The sequence below is a fragment of the Pan troglodytes genome, chromosome 14 (genome assembly GCF_028858775.2).
Source record: "Pan troglodytes isolate AG18354 chromosome 14, NHGRI_mPanTro3-v2.0_pri, whole genome shotgun sequence".
NCBI lineage: Eukaryota > Metazoa > Chordata > Mammalia > Primates > Hominidae > Pan > Pan troglodytes.
Window position 1 is genome coordinate 6561146 of NC_072412.2, and position 21723 is coordinate 6582868.

At 35.0% G+C, this 21723-nt stretch overlaps 1 pseudogene; it reads left to right on the forward strand.

The window, feature by feature from the left end:
- Window positions 1-2102: 2102 nt before the first annotated feature.
- On the forward strand, window positions 2103-20201 carry LOC739156 (ankyrin repeat domain-containing protein 18B-like; annotated as a pseudogene).
- The last annotated feature ends 1522 nt before the right edge of the window (window positions 20202-21723 follow it).

The following is a 21723-nucleotide window of genomic DNA, read 5'->3' on the forward strand; positions in this document are numbered from 1 at the left end:
GCAATATGGAATTGTATCACGCTATTTGGTGCCGTGAAATGCTAGGGAATGCCACCTCAAGAGCTCTGGATGAAACATTTCATATGTCTTGGTTGGTTTGACTCCCATTTTCGGTAGATAATGGGGCTAAAGTAGATAACTGTACCGTATGTTTTCCACCTATAAATGTTTGTGGTAATTGAATGTGAAATCTGGGAAGCATCTCGTTTTCCAGAATTCTGCACTAGAAACTCAGCAGTTTCACTCTGCTTCTTGTGTTGTGGCAAACATTGGTTCCCATAGTTCAGGGAGAACTTTCACTTTTTTGATATCCCAGGATCCAAAAAAAAAAGAGATAAAAGGCAGTGGGGAAAAGAATAGCTCAGTGCAGAAAAGGGAAAACTTCTTTACTCTTCCTGAAGGCCTACAAGGTCACATCCTCTTAATCTGGCTATTTCATGTAAAATCCAGGTGGCAATGACAGAAGATATATGTTATGCCTGTGTCTTTTTATTTCTCTGTTTCTGCCAGTCAGATAGCATAAACATTTATATCAGATAGCAAAGAGTGGATACGAATAAAAGCACAAAATGGAGAAGAGTCCTTTTTGAAATTTTGGAAAATTATTCCATTCACTCAAACAGAAATGAGCAGACTTGACAAAAATTTCAATGATAAAATGATAAGTATCTTATAATTATTATGTATAATGATAAAATTAAAGTAAGCACAAAATACTTTTATCATTAAAATGGTGATAGTTAACCTGAATCAAGTGAAAAAATCAGGGGAAAAGTTTTTTTATTGAATAAAATAATAATTATTATTCATATTACTTTTATTAAAGGTCAAAGAAGGAAATAATACAAACAAAAGTGAAAAAATACAACTATCAGAAAATGTATGTCATATTACGTCTTCTGCTGCTGCTGACAGATTAACCAAAAAAAGAAAGGTTGGGAAAACGTATCCTCAGCAATTTCCCAAGAAACTGAAGGAAGAGCATGATAAGTAAGTAAGCCTATAGCAGTGTGTTTTTGTTTGTTTTTTTATTTGTTTGTTTGTTTTTCTGAGATGGAGTTTCTCTCTTGTTGCCCAAGCTGGAGTGCAATGGTGTGTTCTCACCTCACTGCAACCTATGCATACTGGGTTCAAGTGATTCTCCTGACTCAGCCTCCCTAGTAGCTGAGATTACAGACATGTGCCACCCTGCCCAACTAATTTTTTGTATTTTTAGTAGAAATGAGGTTTCACCATGTTATCCAGGCTTGTCTCGAACTGCTGACCTCAGGTGTTCTGCCCACCTCGGCCTCCCAAAGTGCTGGGTTTACAGGAGTGAGCCACCGTGCCTGGCCACCTATAGCAGCATTTCTCAGCAGATAATTGTCATTGTGCTATAAACTAATTCAAAATTGGACTAATGTTCCTTATGATTAACAAGTTTTATAGTTTTACCAGGGATATTTAGCCCTGCCTGGTAATCAGAAAAATGCAAATTAACATAAAATAAGATATATTTTGTAAAGTCATGCTGATATTGAAAAAGTAATTACTACCATTGAAAATGTGAGGAAAAAGGCATTCTCATACACTGTTGGTATATGAAATTGGTAAATTATTTCTGAAGGGTAACTTAGTGCTGTGTATCAAAATTTCAAATAACCTGACATCCCTTTAACTCAACAACTCCACTTCTGGGACTAGATTTCACAGGAAAACATAACTTGTGTAAACATACACATACTTATTAAGGGCATTAATTATATATTACACATAATGAACAACAGCTTAATAAATATATAAAATATATGTAATAAGAAGGGGAATTGGAAGTATTAAGAAAGAATTATAAAAAGTGTGGGGTAACAGATGTTAGACTCTTTAGCCTAGTTTTAGATGACAATCATCTGCAGATATAGTTTGTGTGAGAGACATCTTACTCTGTAAATCATTTGGAGAGACACCTACAATATTTCATAGAGATGAAAATTTATTTCTAGTGAACTTATACGCTTGTCAATAAATAGTAACTTTAAAAATTTAGTTGATTGTAAATGATCTTTTCTAATCGGGGAGTAATTATGATTGTGTGATTTGAAAAGGTAATTTTGAACTTCTAACTATACTGAATTATTTCCAGTATCCTTTTTTATAATACATACTAGAGTGACTAGTAACAAAAACTTTAGCAGAATATTCTTTCCTTACTACTTTTCAAGTATATGCATTAGTTTGAAGATGTTGAAGTGAGAAATTAAATATCTGAGAACTACAAAGGATAAATAATCCAGAACATAGAAATTTTATTAGGATGATAAAGAGCATCTGCAGAGGTAGATCACAGGATGATCTCTTTGTTTTTTAACAAAATGAATTTTAAGATAAATGTCTTTATCTGCAGATGCATCTTAAGACAAGAAAGTGAAGAAAAAACAAATGTTAATATGCTGTACAAAAAAATAGAGAAGAATTAGAAAGGAAAGAGAAACAATATAAGAAAGAAGTTGAAGCAAAACAACTTGAACCAACTGTTCAATCACTAGAGATGAAACTGAAGACTACAAGAAATACTCCAAATCAGATAAATCAATCTTTGGTAAAAATTCTATATTTTAAACTTTAATTTATCAATGTTACTTATAATATCCTCTTGATTTAATATATAATATTTTGGTATAAAACAAACCAGAAAGGTTATCTCATTTTCAAAAAATGAATGATGACACTTACAGGTACAATTATTAATATTTATTATAAATCTTGGCATCCACATAGGATATTATTTTATTACAAAGAGCTTTTGAAAACAATAATATGCCATAATATATACTTAGTGATAACCTATTGATAAAGATTTTTTCCCAGTAAAATTGTTCCTTGTACTTCCCGCTATTTCATATTGATTACTGTACCTAATACTATAAAGAGGAAACAAATTATTGCAATCACAAATAATCTCATGATATTCTAAGAAGAGCTCTATAAATTTTATCTTATTTACCATTGGTGTTTTGAAATAAAAGTTTTCTTTCGTATTGATACATTTACACCACAGAAGTAACTGTGATCTGTCAGAGAACTAGAAGTAGAGTCAGAAGTCCTGGGGAAAATCCTGTAGCTTGCTTATATTTTTAACATTTCTTTTTCAAAATTGTGGTAACTAGATGAGTTCATCAATGAATGTATATAGGAGTGACTCGTATAATGTCTAGATTTATGATTTAGTAAATGTAATTCTTACAACTGACTATAAAAGTGTTAAAAGAGTCAAATTGAAATAGAATGTTATCAGTGAAACAGAACTGTAGTAACTCTGGGAAATTTTATCTGTCCAAGTACGTGTGAAGTAAGGTTCTTACTATAGGGTGGTGTATGGGTTAGATATCAAAGTGTAAATGCAATTTTTTGATATATTTTAATTTAGTCAAATTTGTTAATGCTTTAATTTATGCTTTTGAGTTTGTCGTAATTCAGGGAAAGGCTTTTCCAATTCTGAAATTCTTAAAAATTCTCTGGTGTGCGTGTGTGTGTGTGTGTGTGTTTACTTTTATAAATTCATTGACTTTAAATAAATTTCTGAACTTTTTGGAACTTATGCTCTATAAGGTTCAAAGTTTTGTTTCAACTTTTTCTCCAGTTGGATATCCACTTACAGTAACCTTTTTAGGTTATTCTTTAACTTCAGAGGTAATCATGATATGTTATTTTATTGAGTACTAGCTAAAACTTTCTTTTGTTTTATTTAGGATTTTCATAATCACGAAGAAATGAAAGATCTGATGGATGAAAATTGCATTTTGAAGACAGATATTGCTATACTCAGACAGGAAATATGCACAATGAAAAATGACAACCTGGAAAAAGAAAATAAATATCTTAAGGACGTTAAAATTGTGAAAAAAATAAATGCTGCCCTTGAAAAGTATATAAAACTCAATGAGGAATTGATAACAAAAACAGAATTCCGGTATCAACAAGAGCTTAATGATCTCAAAGCTGAGAATACAAGGCTCAATTCCGAACTGTTGAAGGAAGAAGAAAGCAACAAAAGACTGGAAGCTGAAATTGAATCATCAGTCTAGACTGACTGCTGCTATAAGTAAACACAGTGAAAATGTGAAAACAGAAAGAAACCTAAAACTTGCATTAGAGTGAACACAAGATGTTTCCGTACAAGTAAAAATGAGTTCTGATATTTCCGAAGTAGAAGATAAGAATGAGTTTCTTACTGAACAACTTTCTAAAACGCAAATTAAATTCAATACCTTAAAAGGTAAGTTCCGTAAGAAAAGAGATACTCTCAGAAAAAAGTCATTGGCTTTAGAAACTCTCCAAACGACCTAAGCCAAACACAGCAGCAAATAAAGGAAATGAAAGAGATGTATGAAAATGCAGAAGCTAAAGTGAATAATTCCACTGGAAAGTGGAGCTGTGTAGAAGAGAGGATATGTCAACTCCAACATGAAAATCCGTGCATTGAACAGCAACTAGATGATGTTCATCAGAAAGAGGATCATAAAGAGATAGTAACTAATATCCAAAGAGGCTTTATTGAGAGTGGAAAGAAAGACCTCATGCTAGAAGAGAAAAATAAGAAGGTAATGAATGAATGTGATCATTTAAAAGAAAGTCTCTTTCAATATGAGAGAAAGAAAGCAGAAAGAGTAGTAAGTATCAAGGAAGATAAATATTTTCAAACTTTTAGAAAGAAAATTTAAACATTTGGTTCTGGATACATGTTGAACTTAGTTGAATATAAAAATCAATGGATAAAAAGTGTGTTTACCATACTGTATAATTCCATTTACATGAAGCATCCAGAAAAGATAAACGTATAGGGACAAAAAGTAGACTAATGTTTGCAAAGGGCTGGGGCTGAAAGCTGGTAGTGACTGCTAATGGGAGTGAGGGATCTTGCAGTGATGGAAATGCTGTAAAGTTGGATTGTAGAGATGGCTGCACAACTCAGTAAATGGACTAAAAAATCTTTTAACTTTAAGTTAAAACAGATACATTCTATAGTATGTAAATTATATTTCAACAAAGCCGTTTTCATAAAAAAAAAAGGAAAACCGTGTTTACTATACCAGCTTAGAAACGTGCCTCATTTCTAGGAAATAAAAGGTAGAGGTGAGAGATGATTTACTTTGAGAAAAGACATTGTGTCACCTATGAAATTTTATTAGGCACAGAGTCATATTTTAAGGTAGATAGTTCTGTACTGCTGAAATAATAATTTTAATGACTTTATGTTGCCACATGTTAAGACCATAATGTAAGTATAAATGGAAATGTTTACACCTGAAATGAGTATTTTCAAATTAAAATTTAATTGATTTTCTTTGACACTTAATTCTAGATTTCCCAGATGAACTGAAGTGTATTGCTGTGTCTTGTAATACCTTGCTTTAAGTAGCTTTTTATGTATTTTAGTTGGTATATCTTTGTTATTAATCATATTAATTTAACAAATCTGAAAATATGTCAAATTACATATTTTTTGACTATGTAATGTTTTAAAGGCACCTACTTGTTATAAAATCATAATTTAGGATACATGTGGTAATATTTAGCAAAACTATATTTGGTTTAGTCTTCCCACTGGTATTTATAGTTTACTTTGAATATTTATATTAATAATTAGCTCCTAATTTTTATTTCAAGACTGAATGACTATCATTGGAATATAATTTTGTTCAGTACAAAGATACTTGTAGCTGCCTGTGATTTATGAGTAAGGCATTAGATCCCTATTTTCAGACTGAGGGGTGGCAGGCTTCACGTACAGTGGGAATGGAGTAATTACAGGAGGGATTTGTAGGAGCTTTGAAGTCAGAGAGGGAGGTAGAGACCTGTTTACCTAGGACCTCAAAGGCCATTGGAATTTTACTTTTATTCTGAGATAGGAATCTGTTGGAAGGATTTGAACAGGTGATTGAATATGTCAGGAACTTTGAGGTTGAGTTGAGCTTCTAAGATGATTGAATGGTGGGATGAATCTGTTATGTAAGTAAGAGAATACCAACTTGGCAGGAAGAGAACATATTGTGCATCCCTCACTGAATTCAGTAATAAATACAAATGTGTACATGTGATTAAAAGAAGGTGAATTGATATGTGTGGTGATAATTTTCAAAGTAGGTATGCTAGAGTTAAATATTATTAACATAATTTAATAATAAGGCAATTTATAAAATCAGTAACAAAAATATTTTCTCAGGTGGTTGTGAGACAACTTCAACAAGAAGCGGCTGACAGCCTAAAAAAATTAACTATGTTAGAGTCTCCACTGGAAGGTATATCACATTATCACATTAATTTGGATGAGACACAGGTCCCAAAGAAGAAATTATTTCAAGTGGAAAGTCAAGTATGTATGGAACTTAGCATGTCAACTGTTATTCTGTAGCTAGTTGAATTACATAACATGTTTTAGGATACTAATTATGGCAGAAGCTTGATTTTTTATTTTCATTACAATGAATTATTTCCATTTTACTATCTCTATAATGTACTTATTTTTTATATAATGACTTTCTACCATTTTGAAAAACCATTGCATACCTTTTCTCTTACAATATGTACCCTTGGAAAAGTTGAGAATTATACATCATTCCTCATAGAAAACTGACTTTTGTCCTGTTAAAACAGTATTTTAAAGTAATTTTTGTATTGCTCTGATGAGGTAGGCCAGATTAAATCAGAGAAGAATGTTTCATGGAATGTTCCAGAAAATTGTCTTATTTCTTCACTTTTGTGAGTGGACACAGAATCTGTGTCTATTTATTTCACAGATTCTAGGTTAACTTGTACAGAAAGGCCATTATACTATTCTTTTAAAAGTGCATGTTTTAGGTTAATTTACAAACTATTTGAAAAGTTAGGCATTTTCTTTATTTATCTTTTATTTAAAATATACTATAAAACTGTGGAAATATTTAAATTTGAGATAACATGTACATCAAAAATTGAGAGTTGAGAAAATTATCTTGATCCTGCCTTTGGATTTTAAAAACAGTTTCACTGAGATATCATTCACATTTCAGAGAGTTTGACCATTTAAAATGTACAACTCAGTATCTATTAGTATATTCACAGCATTTTCATCACCCTGAAAAGCAACCCCACATCTCCTGGGTATGACTGCAGCCTTCCTCCATGTCCCTCCACCTACCTCTGTTGTAGGCAACCACCATCTATCTCCTTTTGTCTCCATATGTTTGCCTGTTCTGCTTATTTCATATACATAGAGTTATACAATACGTAGTCCATTGTGACTGGATTTTTCACTTAGCATAATGTTTTCAGAATTCACTTAGCATACTGTTTTAGCACACATTCGTAGTTTATTTCTTCTTATAGTTAAATGATATTCTATTCCATGGCTATACTGGTTTTCCATTCATTCATCAGTTGATGGACCTTTAGGTTAGTTTCCACTTTTTAGCTCTTATGAAAAATGCTGCTGTGAACATTCACTTACAGGTTATTATGTGGACATGGGTTTTTATTTCTCTGCCATTGGACTTTATCCTCAGAGTTAATTGGGCAGATTTCAGCACTTGTCTTGCTCATGCTATTCTTTCTACCTTCTCAGTTTCTGTTCATCTAGCCTCATTCACTCAGACGTGGCAGACAATTTATTGTTTTCATGAAGCTTTCTCTGACTGTTCTCTCATTGACCTTATGTGTTAGCAATCATTGTCTAGTCTGTGCAGAAAAACTTAGTTCTTAATTTTACATGGCTTTTTTTTATGGAAGATAATTTTCTCTCATTATAAATTTGCTTAATGGGGGAATAATATATAATATGTATGCCACCTATCCTTGCATACATTGAAAATATTTTAGCTTAGAAGTTTGTAGCATACAATTCAATACTTTATACCATACCAATTATTTCTTCTTTGAGACCTTGACACAGTAAGGTTTATATTCTAAGTGTGTTTTTAGCAATTATATATCAAATCTAAACCAATTAGTTTAATACAGGAGACTTGTTAAATCACATATTTATGTTTTTCTCTCTATGAAAAAGAATCTAAATTGGCCTTTTTTCACTATGCAGCAGAACTGTATTTCTGGACTGCTACCAGTTTGTCAGCTGAACAGTTCTGGGTGCAGCTTGTCCGATGACAGATAGCAGAGCACCTCAATCTGAGTGCTCAGCAGAGTGCTTGTGAAGGCAGCACCACAGCAACAGTTGCTCAGAGGGAATGGATTCAGGAGCCTTGATTTAGCAATAGAGTCCAGGGTTTTCAGCTCAGTGTCTTTAGCCTGTCTCTGCTGGTCATGTCAGTTATGTACTATTCAATCCAGGAGGTGCTGTTTACATTGTAGTACATACATAGTCATTGCCTAATGAGTCATACAGAGAGAAAAGTAAGTTATAAATTTTGTCCCCCATTTGCTGCAACTCTCAGTGGTAAGAATGATTCAGTGCAGCTATAGGAGAGTACTTCCATTGGCATGCCACCTGCCTAAAATACACAATTTTGTTAAGATATACAATAAAATTATTATGCTAATAGCAAATATTTTATGTAGCTCACTATGTTCCACGTAGTCTTCTAAGTGTTTCATGTTAGTCCCCAGTTAAACACCTGGTTTTGGAAGGCTGAAGCAGGAGGATCGTTTGAGCCCATGAGTTTGAGACCAGCCAGAGCAATATAGTGAGACCCTGTCTCAAAAAAAAAAAAAAAATTAAACACTTATCTGAGGCATGGTGGTGCACGCCTGCAGTCCCAGCTACATTGGGAGGCCATGGTAGGAGGGTCGTTTGAGCTTGGAATATTGAGGCTGTAGTGAACAGTGATCAAGCCACTGCACTCCAGGCTGGGTAACAGAGGGAGACTCTGTCTCATAAATAAAACGTTTTGTATAGATTCCCATAGAAGTGAGTTAGACATCAGTCATAGAATTATTAGCCACTTTGATGTCTACCTTGGGAGTAAAACATATAAGGGGCAGCGTTAAACCATCTCAATCAATAGCCTCCAACTTCTCGAGAAGGTTCTTATTTCATGAATTTCTAAACAAGCGACTACCTGGATTAAGACATTTGGTGGACACCATTTTGAGATGAAGAATCTTGAGTGAGAAGAAGGGAGATCTCTACTTACTGAAGCTTCCCAATGACATAGTTAAGTGTCCCCCAAAAGAAACTTTAGAACAAGACTTTCATCATGCCATATCTTTATGGAAAAGGAATTTCTTTAAAAGAAAACAAAGGCAAACAATTGATAATATGATTCTCATGGGAAAGTTTTCATCATAAAAGAAAAAGAGGGCTGGGTGCCGTGGCTCACGTCTGTAATCCCAACACTTTGGGAGGCTGAGGTGCGTGGATTACCTGAGGTCAGCAGTTCAAAAACAGCCTGGCCAACATGGTGAAACCCTGTCTCTACTGAAAATACAAAAATTAGCCAGGTGTGGTGGTGTGCATCTGTAGTCCCAGCTACTTGGGAGGCCGAGGCGGGAGAATCACTTGAACCCAGGAGGTGGAAGTTGCAGTAAGCCGAGATGGTGCCACTGCACTCCAGCCTGGATGACACAGTGTGACTCCATCTCAAAAAAAAAGAAAAAAAAAAAGCAAAAAAGGGACAAAGTATACTGGTCCAAAAAAGAAGAAAGCAAGAAAAAAAGGACAAAGTATACTGGTTAGTATCATAACAGTGAGATAGTCCCCCTTTGAGATTAGAAAATAACAGTATACTCAAAGTAACATTAATGAGAACCAACATAAAATAGACAACATTCACTATCTACAAAAGTAATCTGCACCAATTAGCAATGTATGAGCATGTGGTTGAGAATATTTTCTATAACATGTGTACTAGAAGGAAGAGACCTCAAGAAAATGGTCAGAGCTGGAAATGTAGATTAGGGAATCTAGGTCAAAGTTTTGAGATTTTAGGAGTCCTGAGAGAATTTAAAAAGAGAAATAGCCACCAGGCATGGTGGCCACACCTGTAATCCCAGCACTTTGGGAGGCCAAGGCAGGAAGATCATGAGGTCAGGAGTTCAAGACCAGTCTGGCCAACAAGTTTCTTATATAGGTAAATGTGTTCCATGATGGTTTGCTGCATCTATCAATCCATCACCTAGATATTAAGCCCTGTGCACATTAGTTATTGATCTTGATGCTCTCCCTCCTGACCCCAACAGGCCCCAGTGTTTGTTGTTCCCCTCCCCGAGTCCATGTGTTCTTATCGTTCAGCTCCCACTTATAAGTGAGAAGATGCAGTGTTTGGTTTTTTCTTCCTGCATTAGTTTGCTGAAGATATCAGCTTCGGGTTCATCCATATCCCTGCAAAGAGCATGATCTCATTCATTTTTATGGCTCCATAGTATTCCATGGTGTATATATACCACATTTGCTTTATCCCATTATCACTGATAATGTCTATCTGTGTTGATTCCATGTCTTTACTATTGTGAATAGTGCTGCAGTGAACATGCAAATGCATGTATCTTTATAATAGAATAATTTATATTCCAACGTATGGTAATTTTAAATCAGTTTTGGTATTAAAAATCATGCATTTTGGAAAATATTGATAATGGAAAAAATCCAAATTCTGCCAAAATATGTTGAGAAAATAGAGGGTAAATATATCTTTTCAAACTTTAAATGCCTCAGGCTCTTAGTTAATCTTCCCCAGATCTGGGAAGACCTAGAAGGGGAGAGATTGGGCTACCTTAATGAGGGCCATTTCAATCTCTTGGCCCTGCAGCAGCCATTTCAAAATACGTCAAAAAATATATTTGGGGGTAAAATATTTTGATTTCCTTCAGCTTCTTCTCTCTGTGATGCTGCACCAGAATCAGATTAGAAAGGAAGCCACATTATAAGTGTTAATAAAACCCATCTGATGAGATTTGATAGTTTGAAGGGTGTGTTTCCCAGACCCTTTAGATAGAAATTGGGGCCAAAGAAAACAAGGTCTTATTCCTCTATATAAATCTGTCAGTGCTTTAAGCAGTGAAAGAAAGATTTTTCATTTAATTTTACAGACTTGATACTAATGAAAAGGATAGCTTGTAAAATATAAATCTCTTTTTCTATAAAAAGGACATGTTGTTGATTCTCTTAGACCTTGAACCCTGGCCAGTGATTTGAAACCAAACAGTACCTATCTCCAGATCTCTAGTACCAAATTAATTTGGGGTGGGGGGTAACAGTTTTGTTGAGAAATAATGAACACGCTATGCAATTCACTCATTTAAAGTATAGAATTCATTAACTTTAGTATTTTCAGAGAGTTATGCCGTCATCATTACAATTAATTTTAGAACATTTTCATCACCCGAAAAACAAACCCCACATCATTTAGCCATCTTCACCAGTTTTCTCATCCTCCGTCAGCCCTAGGGAACCACCCACCTTCTTTGTATACATTTGCCTATAAGTCTCTGAAATAAAAAGCAAGTGGTCTGCTGGGACTGGCTTATTTCACTTAGCATAATTTTTCATGCTGCATCTGTGCTGTAGCAGGTATTCATGCCGGGTTTTTGCTCCTTAGTTCAGCTACATCTGGGTTCTTCTCTCGTGACCAGGAAAAATTAAGCATGCAGACACATTGAGGAGGGCAGAATTTATTATGTGAAAGGACAGCTCTCAGCAAAGAGAGGGGTCCTGCAAAGAGGTTTCCACCTCACAATTGAATACCAGGATCACATGAGCTGAAGCGGCCAGGCTCCTCCTCTGCATAAGGCGTGAATTCCTGGTGACTCCACCCCATCCCCCCACTGCATGTGGGCCTCCGGTCTGCTGTGGGCATGTCCAGGCAAGACAAGTCCAGGTTCCCTTATCTGCACATAATATCTGGTGTAAACACTTGTGGGGCTGGTTGGAGATTCTCCGGGGACCCTTCCGTATCTGCCTAGGCATTTTGCTGTCTCCTCCTAATACGGTATCTGTACTTAATTTCTTCTTATTGCTGAGTAATATTCCACTGTATGTATACATCAAACATTTCATTTATCCATTCACCAGGTGATGGACCTTTGGGTTCTCTCCCACCCAAAGGTGACAGACGTTCTGGTTCTTTCCACTTTTTGACTCCTATTAATAATGCTGCTGTAAACGTTTATGTATGAGTTTTTGTGCATGCGTATGTTTTTACTTTTCTGGAACATATACTTATGACTGGAATTTCTGTGTCATATGGTAACTTCATGTTTAACCCTTTAAGGAGCTGCCAGTTTGTTTTCCAAAGTGGCTGCATCACTTTACATTCCCAGCAGCATTAGATAAGGGTTTTAATTTCTTTACATTTTTCCTAACACTCTTTTCTCTTGAACAAAGATTTTATCCTGTGGTGTGAAGTGATACCACATGTGGTTTTGATTTACATTTTCCTAATGACTAATTACATTAAGCATCTATTAATGTGCTTATCCATCTTTATATCTTCTTTGCAGATATATCTATTCAAAATCTTTTCGCATTTTTTAAAATTGGCTTATCTTGTTATTTATTAATTGCAAGAGTTATTTATATTTCCTATATATGTAAGTCCCTTATCAGATACACGCTTTTCAAATACTTTCTTCTACTTGGCGTCGTACCTTTTCACTCCTTCATACTGTCTTCTGAGGCACAGCAGTTTTCAATTTTGAAGTCCATTGAATCCATTTTTCCTTTGGAGTCATAGCTAAGAAAACACTGGCAAATGCAGTCACGAAGATTTATGCCAGTGTTTTCTTCTGAGGGTTTTATAGTTTTAGCTTTTACAGTTAAATATTTTATTTTGAGTTAATTATTAAATAAGATATTTGGTCGAACTTTATTTATTTTTTGCTTATGGATACCCAGTTGTCCCAGCACCATTTGTTGAAAAGACTATTCTTTTCCCATTTTGTTCTTTTGTTAAGCTTGTATAAAATCAATTGACTGTAAAAGTGCAGGCTTATTTTTAGATTGTCAATTCTTAGCTTGTTTATGTCTATTCTTATGTCAAGGCCCAATCGAATTGAATGAGAAGTTTTTTTCAATCATGTTGCATATTACCAGTTGTCTTATGTCATAATAAAAATTAAATTTAGTGGAATGTCTGTAACTTCACCTTTTGTGTCACAAAGGAGTCTCTGGCCAGCTTATACCTTACTTCCTCTAAGACATGATCAGACGCCAGGCTTACAAGACACACTTAATTTCTTTTTTTCTCCATTCAAGCCTTTAGTCTCTTTTCCATTGCCTCCCAGTATAGTTATATTTTCAGTAAGTTTTGGTTATAGGATCTGCTGACATAGTCTAATATTCAGTGCATTATGTTTTACTAACTCATTATAATTCATAGAACCTTCCATAGATGTTTACCATCTAGGAAGGAGAAGTTTAAGTCTGAGCCACCAGCTTTTCTCAGTGGAAATCAAGTGAAGTCATCATCTTGCAGTTTACAGACCCTCTTTCCTCCTGGTAGCTGGTTCTCTTGGGTAGCACTGTGGCTAATCCTTTTCTTAGTGCAGATCTTGCATTCTCAGAAACCACAGTTCCCTGTATTGACCTCCCTTTACTGAAACAGAGATGCACAGCTCTGCTTTCTAGCTCAGTAGAGGATTCTTGGAATAAAACGTTTAACTCATTCCAAGAAAAAGTCTTAGGAGTGCAGCACTTCAAAATCAGATAACGTTCAGGCAATTTATCAGAGACACATAGTAGATTAGTATTTTGACTTTCAAAATTTCAGAGCCAAATTGTGTGCTATAGAGAAGCATTGTGGCATAGCATAGAGATGGGATGGTCTTAACTTCTCCATACAAACAAGCTTGGAGTAAGGTAAAGGAGAAATTGCATTTGTGTCTTAACACTCAAAAACACACTATGCTTATTTTACTTCTGTGAAGAATAAAAATCATTCCATAATATTCTCCTTATTTCCTCATTTAGAAAAGAAAATGAAAATTGAATACTAGGTAGATTAATAAATACTCAAAACTTCTTCTTTTAGAATTTTAGTTAATTGAAATCAGGTAAATGTCTGATTTTGCCTATGTCACCCAGTATTTCTAGGTGTTTTTCAAATCATACATCTTCTTGCTTCCTAGTCTTACTTCCTAACTTGAGGGGAAATTGTAAGAAGACACCCTTGCCTTGTTATCAGAGTTCATAATTGAAGGAGTTTTAGGAAAATTCCTCCTCAGCAGCTTATGTCTCTCTCCTGGTTATCTACTGCTTCTCAATAATGTTTGACATCAATAAATAAATATCAACATTTATTAGATCCTGCTTTAAAGGAGACTCTTTTCTGCTGCATAAGTTATGTTTCCTGTTGTCTCTTTTTAAAACTTATTTTCCTAACAATTACCCAGAGTCTTGTGGCTTGAAAGAAAAACATTTATTTTGCTCATGAACCTGTGGTTTGGGAAAAACTTGGCCAGGACAGCTTGTCTCTGCTCCCTTCAGCTTCCCTAGGAACAGCTGATCAGTTGGGGAAATGGAATCCTCTGAAGCTTTGGTCACCCACTTGTTTGATGGTTGACGCTGGCCATCGGCTGTAAACTTGGTTGGGACAGGCAGCATGAACACTGACACAGGCACTTTCAGGCTCTCTTTGTGGCCTGATGGCTCTCACAATTGGGGCTGGGTTCCAAGGGAAAACAGTCTGAGATAGGGAAGACACATGGTATCCCTTTCACTACATTCTACTCATTAGAAGGAAGTCAGTAAGGCTGGCCCATATTCTGTTTTTTAAATGGGATGAATGTAGCTTCTCTTTTGTTTTAATTGACACATATATACATAATTATGGGCTATAGAGTGATATTTTTATACACGTTTATAGTGTGCAATGATCAAGCTAACTAGCACATTTACTACTTCAACCATTTTTCATTTCTTTGAATTGTGAACATTCAAAATTTTCTGGCTTTTTAAAAATATACAATAAGTCATAGTTAACCATATTCACCCTAAAATGCCACAGAACACCAGAACTCACTCCTCTTATCTAACTGTAATTCTGTATCCATTAACCAGCCTCCCCTCCCCTACTTCTGTGAGCTTTTTTTTTGTTAAGAGACAGGGTCTTGCTAGTGTAGTCTGGGCTCTGGGCAACTGTAGTCACCCAGACTGGAGACAGTGGTTTGATCATAGTTCACTGCAGCTTCAAACTCTTGGGCCCATCTGATCCTCACACCTCAGCCTCCTAAGCAGCTGGCATTATGGGCATGCACCATTGCACATGTCTGATTTTTGACTTTGTAGAGATATCTCCCTATGTTGCCCAGGGAGCTCTGGAACTTTTGGCCTCAAATGATTCTCTTGCCTTGGTCTTACAAAGAGCTAGGAAATTACAGGCATCAGCCATATTGCCCAGCCTTCAATTTTCCTTTAGCTCCCTTACATGAGTAAGAATGTGCAGTATTTATCTTTCTGTGTCTGCACTTAACATAACATCCGTCAGACTGATCCATGTGGCCACGAATAACAGGATTTAATTCCTTTATACGGTGAATAGTATTCCACTGTGTTTGTGTGCCACAGTTTTTCGTCCATTCATTTGGTGATGGACATGTTGGTTGATTCCATACACAAGCTGTTGTGGATAGAGCTACAGTAAACATATGAGGACAGATATCCTTTTGATCTATTTTTTTCTTTTCTATTGCCTGAATATCCGGTAGTGGGGTTGCTGGATCCCTCGGCAGTCCCATTATTAGTTTTTTTGAGAAAACCTCCTGTTTTTCTCTATTGTGGCTGCACTAATTTACCTTCCCACCAACAGCATGTAAGAGTTTACTGTTCTCTGGAGCCTCAACAGCATTTGTTTTTTTTTTTTTTTTTGTCTTTTCAATGACAGCAATTTATTCAAATTGAAGCAAGATTACATCACATTGTAGATTTGATTTGTATTTCCCTGAGGATTAGTGATACTGAGCATTTTAAAATTTATTTATTGGATATTTGTATTTCTTTTTCTAAAAAAAAGTATAGTTAGATATTTTACCCAATTTTAAACTCAGATTTTTTTTTACTGTGAAGTTGTTTGAGTTTTTTTGTATATTTTGTATATTAGTCCCTTATTAGGTGAATAGCTTGACAATATTTTCTCCTATTCTACAGGTTTTCTCTTCGCTCAGTTGTTTGCTGGACAGAAGCTCTTTAGCTTAATGTAGTGTCTTTTGTCTACGATTTGTTGTTTGCCTATGCTTCTGATGTCTTACCCATAAAAATCTTTGTGCAGACTAATGTCCTCAAGCATTTTCCCTATATTTACTTAGAGTAGTTTGATAATTTTGGGCCTTATATTTCAGTCTTCAATTGATTCTGAGTTTATGTTGTTATATGGTGTTACATAGGAAGCTAATATCATTCTTCTCCATATGGATATTTAGTTTTCCCAGTGTCATTCATTTGAAGAGGCTGTCCTTTCCCCAGCGTATGTTCTTGGCATGTTCGTCCAAAATCAGTTGGCTGGAAATATGTGGATTTATTTCTAGGTGCTGTATTCTATGGTCTTTACCCCAAGAATCATTACTTCTTAAAATGCAATTCAAATTAGCATGAAACATTTGCAGTTTAAGGAAAGGCTTATAGCATCAGAATCCTTAATCATAGATTTCATTATTTTGTTTTTTTTTTTGAGATAGGGTCTTTGTCTGTCATCCAGGCAGAAGTGCAGTGATAATAATTCACTGCAGCCCTGAACTCTGGATACAAGCCATCCTTTTGCCTCAGTATCCCAACTAGCTGGGTCTACAGGCATGAGCCACCATGCCCGGGTAATTTAGAAAAATTTTTTTTTGTAGAGATGGGGGTCTCACTATGTTGCTCTGGCTGATCTCAAATTCCTGGCCTCAAGTGATCTTTCTGCCACAGCTTTTTAAAGTGCTAGGATTACAGGCATGAGCCACCATGCCTAATATAGAGTGTAATATCATTTTCAAAGTCTTATTCCTAGACCTATTTATTGACTTTGGCCTAAATAACTCAATATGATATCTCTGAAACTTTTTTTGACATATTGTGGGGAATGATAATGAAGGAAGGGGGTTAGACACTTTTTACTAGGAGATAACTTTGTGCCATTTAAGGGGGAACAAAAATGAATTATCAGAAAAATAAAAGTAAAATGAAGTACAAAAATTCTGTGGCAAAGATGATGATAGTAAAGAATATATTTTTATGACTCATGGTAGCTTTAACTTTGTTCTTAAAATTCTGAGTAATTTAAGGGTTCACATTTGAAGAATCTGCTGCATTACAGATAACATTTTATTGCAAGTAAATGCATTTCAAAATTTGCTATTGGTTTTGTATTAGATTATTCTCAGCCTACTTCATTATCAAGCTATACTATTTTATTCATGCAGCTTGATGATCTTATGGCGGAGAAGGAAGCTGTATCTTCAAAATGTGTCAATTTGGCTAAAGAGAATCAAGTTTTTCAACAGGAGTTATTATCTATGAAAAAAGTACAACAGGAATGTGAAAAACTTGAGGAGGATCAAAAGATGTTAGAAGAAGAAATATTAAATCCTAAGACACATATGGAAAACAGTATGGTAGAACTTAGTAAACTACAAGAATATAAATCAGAGCTAGATGAAAGGGCAATGCAGGCAGTAGAAAAATTAGAAGAAATCCATTTACAGGTGAGTTGTTTAAATCAGGTAAGTTTACTTTTAATGTGCTTTCATTTATTTCACTGCAAATTATATTTTGGAGATTATATATATATATATATATATATATATATATATATATATGTTTCCTCTGCCTCTCTTGTAGCAATCTGCTTTGTAGAGTTCTAGAAAAAAATGGTATCTGTTTTTTCTTTTAAATATTTAAATTTCCATTATTATTATAACAAAATCAATCTTTCAGAGTAATGATTCTCATTATGGAGTCATTTGATGATTAAGACCAGTTGGCATAGGAAAAAATTGTGATTTAGAAATTATGTGATTATTATGAATTGGTCTTAAGCTACAGTGTTCATTGATTCCTTTTTAAAATTATGAATAGATTCTATTACTTTTTATATGACCAGATTACATTAATACTAGCATAATTATGATTTCAAATTTTTACAAATCAGACTTAATTCTGAATTCAGTTATTAGTTTTGATACTGCTGAAATATTTTAAACTTCATCCTCTTTTTTAACATATTCAAAAATACTCTTTGAATCACTGACTCAAAATGAAAGCCAACAAACATAATAATTAGGTTATAATTGTTTTAAAAGTGTATTCTTTTCCTCTGTTTTAGGAACAAGCACAATATAAAAAACAATTAGAGCAGTTAAACAAGGATATAATACAGCTTTACTAAATAAGAAGGAACTCACACTTAAAGATGTGGAATGTAAATTCTACAAAATGAAAACTGCTTATGAAGAGGTTACAACTGAGTTAGAAGAATATAAGGAAGCCTTTGCAGCAGCATTGAAAGCTAACAGTTCCATGTCAAAAAAATTAACTAAGTAAGTCAAAACATACACTCATAGAAAATGAATTAAGCTCATTAATTTGTTTCAAAAGCATAATTTTTAGTGAGATGGCTTCAGGATATTAGAAGGAAGTGAATGCTAATTTGACAATGTAATTTTGAAAAATAATGTTAGTAAATAATTTTACCTTTAAAATGTTAGTCAAAGATAGTTTTTGTCTCTCCTCTCATTTTTTTTTTTTGCTTTTGTATGGCTTTTTTTCCTGAAAAGTCTCATGTAATTAACCTGATCTGTTAGTTTTTTTCACTAAGTATTTTTGAAGCTTTATAATTAATGAAGTGATCTTGTTATAAAATTACTTGTCAGAATTTCCCTAAATAGAAATATTAATGTGTTTAATTTACTTTTCAGTGGATCACAACCTAAATGCAAAGTGGTACTGCTACTCTGGGCACAATTGTTTTTGATTGTGATCTTTAGTATTATCACCAAAGGGTGCCTCAAGAAAGACTATTTGTGTAACATATTCAAGATGTTACAGAAAGGCACCCTTGTGAAATAGGGAATAATTATCACAGGAATTTAAAGAAGTGTAATTCATAAAGCGGTTAAAAAATAACACCTTGTTCAGCCTGAAGCGGTGTGTGGAAGGCAGAAAGAACATGCCCCACCTCCAGGGCCTTGGTCACAGTGTTGGGGGCTAATTGCCTTCAGAGATGCTTTAGTTCTTTTTGATCACCAACCAGACAATCTAGTTCTCCCCTAGGAGTTGTTGCTCTGAATTATTCCTCAGTGCCAAATGTTTAATTGGTCCTAGATAATGGGTGAAATGTACAAGAGTGAAATCTAAAACTGGTTTACTAAACACAAGTATTCCTAGATTTTTTTTCGTTCATTTTAGTTTTCTTAACCTACATTAAGGAGTACAACATGATGTTTTGATATAATTATTTCTAGTGAAGTGGTTCTTATAATCAAGCAAATCAACATATTCATTTTCCCACATTATTACCCTTTAAATACAAGTATTTCTAATGGAATCTTCAGAATCTTACAAGTAGAGCCATTTTAGAAGGCAGGAAGTTTTACCTGTTGAGCCATACATCACTGATAGCCATTTCTCTTCCCTGTCTACTTTGTTTGAACTGCTTGTTCAGTAGAAATCACCTTAGAAACAATGGTGCTTCTTTAGAACGATTTTAAAATTATAATTCCTTACAACAGGTATGCTCTTACACATCTTCTGTGTGAAAACACTATTTAGTGGGTAATTTGGTTTACTCTCAGGGTAAGGTTTTAAAAACTGCAAGTCATTAAGAATCATTTAAGGAAAAATGAAATATTAAGCATTTGTCTTTGCTATCTTTACAGATCGAATAAGAAAATAGCAATGATCAGTATCAGCTCTTTATGGAGAAAGAGCAGGTGAAATATTTTCTCAGCACTCTTCCCACAAGGCGAGGTCGAGAGTCACCTTTTGTTGAAAATCTTACTAGTATAGGACTCAACAGAAAATATATTCCCCAAATGTCCATAAGAATTCCTACTTCAAACCTCAGACTTCAAATAACTGCCAGAACTACTTGACTGAGGTTAGTTATATGACCGTTTCTCTTTAGGGTTTAATTTCTCTAGCGTAATTCTTGTTTATAATTTGGTGAAATACTGAGTTGTTCTGTTGACTTTTGCATGTGAAGTAAAGATCATAATTAGCTGTGTTAACACAGAAAGGAAATGGGAACTTTACATTTTTTAATTCCCTGGAGCTCTCATTTTCAAGAGATATCCATTTGCTAACTTTATTCAATAAATGTGACTAAACTGACACATTTGAAATGTCTTTAAAAGCTGCATTTAAGTTAGGTTTTAGAAATTGCATGTTATTGTCTGATAACTGATGATATACTTTGAGATGCTTTGGCTTACTCTCTAATTGATTGTAGTTTAGCTGTGGTTCATACCACATTTTTTTTCTATTTTTTGAGGCAGTGTCTCACTCTGTCACACAGGCTGGAGTGTCTTGGTGCAATCTCCACTCACTGCAACCTCCACCTCCCGGGTTCAAGTGATTCTCCTGCCTCAGCCTCCTGAGTAGCTGAGACTACAAGCACCCACCATTACACCCAGCTAATGTTTGCATTTTTAGTAGAGACAGGGTTTCACCATATTGGCCAGGCTCTTCTTGAACTCCTGACCTTGTGATCTGCCTGCCTGAGCCTCTCAAAGTGCTGGGATTACAGGCATGAGCCACCGCACCCAGCCTATGCCACTTTTAAAGTTTCTTTGCACCAGCCAGGTGTGGTGGCTCATGCCTGTAATCCCAGCACTTTGGGAGGCCGAGGCAGGTGTATCACGAGGTCAGGAGTTCAAGACCAGCCCGGCCAAGATGGTGAAACCCCATCTCTACTAAAAGTACGAAAAAAAAATTAGCCTGGTGTTTTGGTGGGCACCTGTAATCCCAGCTACTAGGAAGGCTGAGGCAGAGAATTGCTTGAACCTGGGAGACGGAGGTTGCAGGAGCTGAGATTGCACCACTGCACTCCAGCCTGGGTGACAGGGCAAGACTCCATCTTGAAAATAAAAAAAAATTTAAAAAAGTTTATTTGCACCATCTCAATTCTTCCCACCCATAATCACAACTGAATGATTGGCATCCAAACACTTTGCCACATGTGGATGTTTATTATTTAGTAGAATCCAAAATAATTGCATTTTATGAATTAAACAAAACACTAAAATGTTCATTTCCATTTTTATGTTAAAAGCTTTGTGCTTGGCCAGGCATGGTGGCTCACACTTGTAACCCCAAAATTTGGGGAGGCCGAGGCAGGTGCATCACCTGAGGTCAGGAGTTTGAGACCAGCCTGGCCAACATGATGAAACTTGTCTCTAGTAAAAATACAAAAATTAGCAAGGCATGTTGGCAGGCATGTGTAATCTCAGATACTAAGGAGGCTGAGGCAGGAGAATCACTTGAACCCAGGAGACAGAGGTTGCAGTAAGCCAAGATCATACCACTGCACTATAGCCCTGGTGATGGAGACTCTGTCTGAAAACAAAACAAAAAAAAAAGGTTTGTGATTTCCTTACATAAGAGTACATCATCTGACTATAAAAATCCTGGAAGAAAACCTAGGAAACACTCTTCTGGATATCATATTTGTCAATTAATTTATGGCTAAGTCCTCAAAAGCAATTGCAAGAATAACAAAAATTGACAAGTGTGATCTAATTTAGCTAAATAGCTTCTGCACAGCATGAGAAACTATCACGGGATTAAACAGACAGCCTAAAAGAATGGAAGAAAATATTCACAAAGTATGGATATAGCAAACGCCTATT